Consider the following 7,874-nt stretch of genomic DNA (forward strand, 5'->3'; position numbering starts at 1 on the left):
ACAATTTTAGTTTCATGGATATATAAAATAATTGACAAAGAAAGGAGTAAGGAAATGAGGATTTTAAGCATCAAGTACACTGACTGCAATGACAATACCTTACCATAAGGAGAGCTGAAGAGAAAGAATCATTTCCCTACAGGATAAGTTCCAGTTTAGTGAGGGATCAGACCTGATATTTAAACACAGTACTTGAGAAACCCATTCACAAGAGGAAAATCAAGTGTAAATAAAAAGAGTTTTAGCATTTGAATATCAACACAGATTTGGATAAATTTCAATGTCTTTATTTCAGAATTTTTGTTTGTACTATGCAAAGGATCAAGCAACTCCCTTCCTCATATAGCCAAATGATTGAGCTCATTCACAAGGCTGCGTATATTAAATGGTCTAAGGTATTTGAAAGATATTTTTATTCTTTGATCAGATTTGGATAAAACTGCAGAATAGGTAAGATTTTTTAAATTGCTGTTTAGTTTTTATTTTATATTCATAAACTTAACTCTTCAATCTAGCTAGACCTGGAGGGGGATAAAGAAAATATGGAACTCAAGGAACAATAGCAAGAGCACAAGAGTTATAGGATAATGAGAGCAGATGGAGGTGGAGGGATATTCTCCTGAACTACAAAAGAAATGGTCTGGTGATTGAGATAAAACCTAAGTCAAATTTATTACAGTTGTTCACAGTGGGCATTGGTGATCTTGCTGGTCTTGCCATTCCTGGACCTAAAGTGCTCCATGGCTTCTAAATCATTTATACACTGTTTTACCTTGACAAAGACCAACCCCTCAGTCTTGGCAATGCAAATAAAAAGCAGGAACTGTTTGTGTTGGGCCCAGAATTTGCCATGGACAAGATACCAGGACCCGTGTGCTTCAAGGTGAAGCTCTCATCATCAAACTTTTCCCCATAGATGGACTTGCCACCAGTGTCATTAAGGCCTAGGAAGTCTCCACCCGGGCACATAGACCCCAGAATAAGTCTGTGAAAGCAGGAATCCTGATAACCTTTCTTCCCAGTGCTAAGAGCACAAAAGCTTTCTGCTGTCTTTGGAACTTTGCCTTCAAAAAGCTCAAAGGAGACACTGTCCAGGGACTCATTGTTGATGGCGATGTAGAAAAACTACGGTGAGGTTGACTAAGGCTGGTATGTCTCCCGGTGGCAGCAACACCATCAGCAAAACCCAGAATAGGTAAAATTTTAATTGAACTCTCTATTCAACTTTTCCTTCTCATGTGTTCTGTCACATCTCCCAGAACAGCACTCCTCATGCATCTTTAGGCCTTAATATTCTCTTCCCCTCTAACCTTAAAAAGGAAAGCTGATAAACATATTTTGATCAGACTTCAGTATCTCAATATTTTAATCCTCAAGCTATTTCCTCATTTACTTATCCTGAATGCTATGGGAGAAACTGACATGTTCTGCTGTGTTCTCCACTTCTTGCACATACATTCCAGCCTCTGTTACAGGTATGTGTAGCCACAAGACTGATTACTATCAAGAAATGGTAGTGGAAGTGTTGTGTGTCACTTTCAGGCCATAGACCGTAAAACCATTTGGTGTCCTCTCTGTTATTTTTCCTCTGCCAGGTTAGGGTAGCAATGCTTACGTTGACCATGGAGAATATACATCGAGGAAGGTAAAGACTGCAATAGCCTGCCTCTCTGAATGATCATGTAGAGAATGACCCTTCTGTTGATCTCAAATACCTATCTTTGGTCAGTTCCACAGAAAATCATAAAGTTCTGTTCTGTTTTGTTCCTTATCCACTTTCTGTTTCAGTGAGTAGATTATGTCACTTCATACAAATGCTTATAAAGATCATTTATATATGGTGGAATTTCAAACACCCACACTCATAGGTTATAGAAAGAGGAAATTTTGCTTAGCAATTCATCCTACATATCTTTCCATACTGGTGAGAAAAAATTTAAAGGCTGCATTGTAAAGGCTGCATAATATTTCATTTTGCCATATTTTATTTAACAAGTTTCCCACTGATAGGACATATCATACTCCATTCTGTTATATATTTAAATGAATTCAATGCTTACTGAAAGTCCTTTCATACCACAGTTTTATCATCCCTGATTTATTTTAATTTATATTACATCAGTTGGCGGAATTTTAAAAATTTCAATTTTTGTCAGGAGTGCTTGGATGCTGTCGTGTCCAAGCACATCATGTGTTTGAGATTTTCTGTCTTCTTTATATTTGAATGAGAACTTGGTGAGGCCAAAAAAAAATCTTGCTTTATGCTTATTTTCTCTTAAGATTTGTAAGACATTGCTCCTCAGTCATCTTATGCTGAATGCTTTAGTGCAGAGTACTGAGACAAACTAGATTTTTTCCTATATTTTTTGTAATGTGTCTTCACCTGAATACCCATAAAACTTTATCTTGGTGATAACTGAAAGCAGAGGCCTCCCTGCCCACCCCAAATTTCCATAGAATACATTAGTTTACTCTACTACTTCAATACTATATAAGGATATAGTAAATATTTACAGCCCTCTATCAATTCCTCCTTCATCAGTATGCCATTTGATCTGGAGATTCAAATTTAAATCTAATGACTATAACTACTCTCTTGTAGTGTTAATAATTTTCAGGAGCTTCACTTATGTCTTAAGTTGTATCACCTTTGCCTAACGTCTTTATATATTACCATCTCTTGGGTTTCATTCATTCATTCGTTATCTACTGCAAATTAACATAATTTTTCAAAAGTGACATTTCTTTCCTTAACTCAGTTTTAAGGTGTATCTTTTCTAGTCCTTATTGCTTTTAATTTGTTTCACTTATTTTATATCTTTATTTAAAATTTAGGTATCCTTCACGAAAGTGAAAACATTTATTACTTCCTAATATATTCTCTCTTCTCAGTTATCAAATATTTTTCATTGCCTTTATTTTCTTAAGAGTCATATTCTCTGTTTTATGATAGGGAGTAGTATTTATCTGACTGTTTTATTATATAAAAGTTCCATGTGTCTTATTTTTACCATTTACCTAACTTTTATTCATTATATTTCTCTTGTCTACTAACCTATCAATGGATGCACTTCATGCTGTGCTGTCTTTATTATTAATAATATTTAGATAAGCAAAGCCTGTCAAGAGAAACAATTTGCCTAAGGATAATGTGATAAAGGAAATTGGGAAACAAACTGGAGGCAATAAGGAACATACTTCCAAAATATGGAACTGGAGGACAGATGTAACTAAAGAATGTTCCAAACAGACAGGCCATCTATGTTTTCTGCAGCACAGATCCTTAACTCATAGCAATGGTCTGAAGTTAACGTGGGATTTGAAAAAGATACGGTGTAGTACTCTAAATGTGTGGAACTCTTTCTTTTCAAATAAATTTACATTTCACAAGGTCCAAGGCCCTCATACCAGTCCTCATATAAACTTCCTGCCAAATTTATCCCACCAGCTCTGCTGACATGCCCAGTCTAAATCATTCAGGAAGCATATCTTGATTTTCAATCAGGTTTCTCAGGAGACAAGAAGAGTAAGATGCAACTGTTGTAAAGAATATAAAAACTTAATATGTTTTGGGAAATAACAGAAGGAAAAACATTTCAATAAGAATTTTGGACATGCAAACATTTTCCAAGTTGAAAGTGAAATCAAGAAGAGCACTCAGTAAGACAGACCAGAAACACGGAGTCATTAAAGAGCTTTTTATACCTCAGAAACATTTTTGACGATCACAAGATATAAAAGAGGGAAGGGTGTGTGATTCATGGGAGTAAGTTAGGAGAGAGATTATGTAGGGTCTCTCGATTAAGCTAAAGAATTTATGCTATCTTTTATGGCACAGAAAATCATATAAGTTAAACCTGGTTGGTATACACACCTCTAGTTTTTTGTTGTTGTTGTTTTCTTTTAAGAAGAAATCTGGCCATACAGTACATGGTAAGCCAGTTTGGAGAGAGATTATTGGTAAAGAGACCTGATAATTCTCTTGGATTAGTTCAAGTAAAGGCTAATCCGTGATGATTTAAACAGTGGCAGTGTAGTACAGGGGGGAATCTATATTCGAGAGCAAGTTCATTAATAGATTTGAGAAAACAACTATAAAAATGTCAATGAAGTTGGACTATGATAAGAAAAAAGGAGACGAGAACAAGTGATAATGGAGCTTGTTGACAAGAGAATTTACTTTTATTACATTATATCTTGGAAGGGTAAATCATGAATTCAATAAAGGTTTGAATTAAAGTAATTCTAAATGGGAATTCTATATGGACATATTTGTGTGAACTTTCAATAATGTCACCCTGAAATTCAGTAGAGTTTAGAGAAAGAGATACTGATTCAAGAGTGCCCAGCTTTGAAATAAAAAATAAAATTATTAGAGTTAATAATATGCCATTAAAGATTTGTTGAGTAAGAGTTTAAGTAAAAATAAAAAGTAATCAAATTAAAAATGGCTAGGAAGCCCATCACTTAATGTGTGGGTAGACGAGGATGACCTGCAAAGGCAGGGACTATCAGAAATGTAGTAGGAGAATCAGCCGCTACCAGAAGAAATGAATTGCAGAAGCCAAGGGAGAACATGTTGTAAAACTCGGGGTATGGACAATACTGTCAAAAACTGTAGAGAGGTAAGATATGCTAAACATTTTATATAAATCAATAAGTATAATTTTATAAAAAGCTAAAAACCATAAGTTGATATTGAATATAATTTAAAAGGGACTGGGTAAAATTGTTTGTGTAATGGCCAGACACTAGTGTCTTAAGAAATGTGTGCCACTGAGTAATATGAGAAGGTTGAGAAAATAAGTACAAACATTATTTCAAGATGATGTTGTGGTAAAGGAAGGATGCACTTTGTAAGGAAATGGATTTTGATAGGCTTTTTCTTGGTTGATTGGTTGTTTTCATTATGAAAGAATGCTTATACACAAAAACTGGGACAAAGACAGAGGGAAGACAGAGAACAAGGATCAAAGAGAAAAGGAAGGAAGGAGAGCAACAGGGGGAAAGGAGAGAGAGAGGGATGGAGGGAGGAGAGGGAGAGAGAGAGGGGGGATGAGAATGAATGAATGAATATTAATGAATAATGGAATAATGTAAGTAGTTAGGGGTGTAAATTTCCTGAAAAAGATTTGTAGGAGGCAGAAGGAAAGAATAGATATAAGCTTTGAAAAATGAGAGATAGTATAGTCTCTATGACAGAATGAAAAAGTAGAATAGGTATGATTAGGAAGTAAAGGGGATGGAAGTGTGTTTTTCTTTCTTCTGACATTATTTGTAATCTCTAAAATATGAGGTATGAATATTGCCTTTACAGGAGGGAGGCAGTGTTTCTGTAGACTTAAAAATGGTGTCAACGGGTTTTACAAAGAACCTATGGCACTACAAAGATCTTTATGACTGTGCTTAGAGCCCAGGTATGTCTGGAAAGTATGGATTTATGGCTTCAGTTTCAAGGTTGTGCACTTTTCTCTAGCAATGTCAGCAATGTCAAGCAACGTTAAAATATTCAGTATTAAAGGTGAAAATGGATGACTTGTTTTATTCAATGCTTAGACTAGTCGGAGTTTAAGGATAAACATGAAGTTGAGACTGTTGGTAGTCTTGGGGGAAAAAAAGTCTGGAACCTAGGTTTAGAAGGTTATTCTAAACCTAGGTTATTAAGTCTGGAACCTAGGTTTAGAAGGTTCTTACTCTGAGAGCCCTTATTTCACTTGAAGATCACAGTGTATAAATTCTTGCATCAATCTGTTTTTCCATACTGAAACATCTTAGTCTTTGTGTCTATCCTTTAATAATCCCTGCATTCACACAGGGAGTAGTACCCACCTTTCCATCCATGCCTAAATGTTTTACCTCTGTGTTTTCTCCACACCTAGCTCCCTCATTTTTCATTCTCACAAACCTTTTTAATCTCTTGCTCTCCAATGACTTTTTGTCTGCAGTTTCAGATTTTCATATTTTCTTTCTCTTTACCTTCCAATTACCATATGCTTCACCATTCCTTTTCAGTCAAGTTTTCAGTTTATAGACATTGTTTCCATTTCTTGATCACACATGTATTCTCTCTTAATTTAGTCTTGCTTCTGACATAACCACATTTCATAAATAAAAATAAATTATCAAAAGATTCCCACATCCTGGACTTTCCTGGTGGCACAGTGGTTAAGACTCTGCCTGCCAACGCAGGGGACACAGTTTCGATCCCTGGTCCAGGAAGATCCCACATGCCGCGGAACAACTAAGCCTGTGCACCACAACTACTGAGCCTGTGCTCTAGAGCCCATGAGCCACAACTACTGAGCCCATGCACCACAACTACTGAAGCTCACACGCCTAGAGCCCGTGCTCTGCAACAAGAGAACCCACCTCAATGAGAAGCCCGCATACGGCAACAAAGAATAGCCCCCGCTCGCTGCAACTAGAGAAATTCCATGCGCAGCCAAAAAAAAAAAAAAAAAAAAAGATTCCCACATCCTTTTTGCACTTTCCATTTTCCTTGATCTCTACTGTATGTGGCAGCCAGTTCCCAAGATGTCCCCTAGCAATCTCTGCCTGCTGGCATTCATACATTTAACTGTAAAGGCGTTGGTCTATGTGACCAATAGGATATGGCAGAGATGATGAAACAGTACTATTGAGATTGTTATGAAAGACACTGAGGCTTCTCTACTTCTGTCTCTGTCTCTGTCTCTCTTCACTTCCTGGGGAAAGTTTGCTGCTATGTTGTAACCAGTCCTATAGAGATGCCTACTTATTGAGGATATCCCGACATTATCACACCCCCCTGTTTTATTTCCTGGTAGCACTTATCACTATCTAAATGTATTTCATGAATGTATTTTTATGTGTTTATTACCTTTCTCCATACTAGATTGCAATGTCCATAACAGCAGGGACTTTTACTATTTTTTTACCACTGAAACTCAGAACCTAGAACAAGATCTTCATGGACTGGATCAATGACTGTTTATTGAATAAAAGAATTTAAATGCCTCATCCTCACAGAAAGAAAAGGAAGAGAGACAGAGAGAGAATTTTATTACCCATCCCCGCATGTACCATAAGGAAAGTATGATGAATTTAAGTGCTATGTGTACATATTCCATCAAACCAAGAAACATAATTTCCATATGTCATCTTTCTAATATGGTGCCCGGCAGCTTCCCTGATTATTGGCTACTTCTGTGTAGTCAGTATAAATGTCACTTGACACTGCTTTTTCCATTTCAGGATGTACAAACTCTTACCTTATTATTTTCCCAAATAACCACCTCCATTTTGCTCTAATGTATGTGCTGGTAGACAACCCCACAGTATTCACTTTATAGTTCTCACAACTGAAGGGAAGAGGAAACTGCTTCCCATGCCACCATCTCAGTATCCTTCCCTAAATCAGAGTTTTAATACTGGACACCTAGATATGGTTTGATTCCATGAGGCTTGCAGTAGATTCAATCCATAAGGTGTTCTGTAAGTGAAAACTTCTGACCTGTTGATGTTTCTAGCAGTCAACAAAACCTGGGACTACTAATACACATTATACTTTTGTGAATCTTTTAGATTATTGTTAAATGATGGTCATTATTATTATTGTTGAGTATTTTTCAAAATATTAATTGCATATTTACACTTTTCAATAAAAAGTTTATCATTATTGTTTTTGAGCCCTTAGAACTTCGGAAGAAACTTTTACATATGCATTCAAATATATTTACTAAGTAAAAGCAAGTCTTAAAAATCTGTTTCTACAAAATTTGCTGGGGACTTCCCTGGTGGCGCAGTAGTTGGGAGTCTGCCTGCCAGTGCAGGGGACACGGGTTCGAGCCCTGGTTCGGGAAGATCCCACATGCCGCGGAGCAACTAAGCCCGTG

The 7,874-nt window shown here is 36.5% G+C and overlaps 1 pseudogene; it reads right to left on the bottom strand.

The window, feature by feature from the left end:
• Window positions 1–673: 673 nt before the first annotated feature.
• On the bottom strand, window positions 674–1,624 carry LOC137758610 (peptidyl-prolyl cis-trans isomerase A-like; annotated as a pseudogene).
• Window positions 1,625–7,874: the final 6,250 nt, after the last annotated feature.

This window comes from Eschrichtius robustus, chromosome 1 (assembly GCF_028021215.1).
Source record: "Eschrichtius robustus isolate mEscRob2 chromosome 1, mEscRob2.pri, whole genome shotgun sequence".
Lineage (NCBI taxonomy): Eukaryota > Metazoa > Chordata > Mammalia > Artiodactyla > Eschrichtiidae > Eschrichtius > Eschrichtius robustus.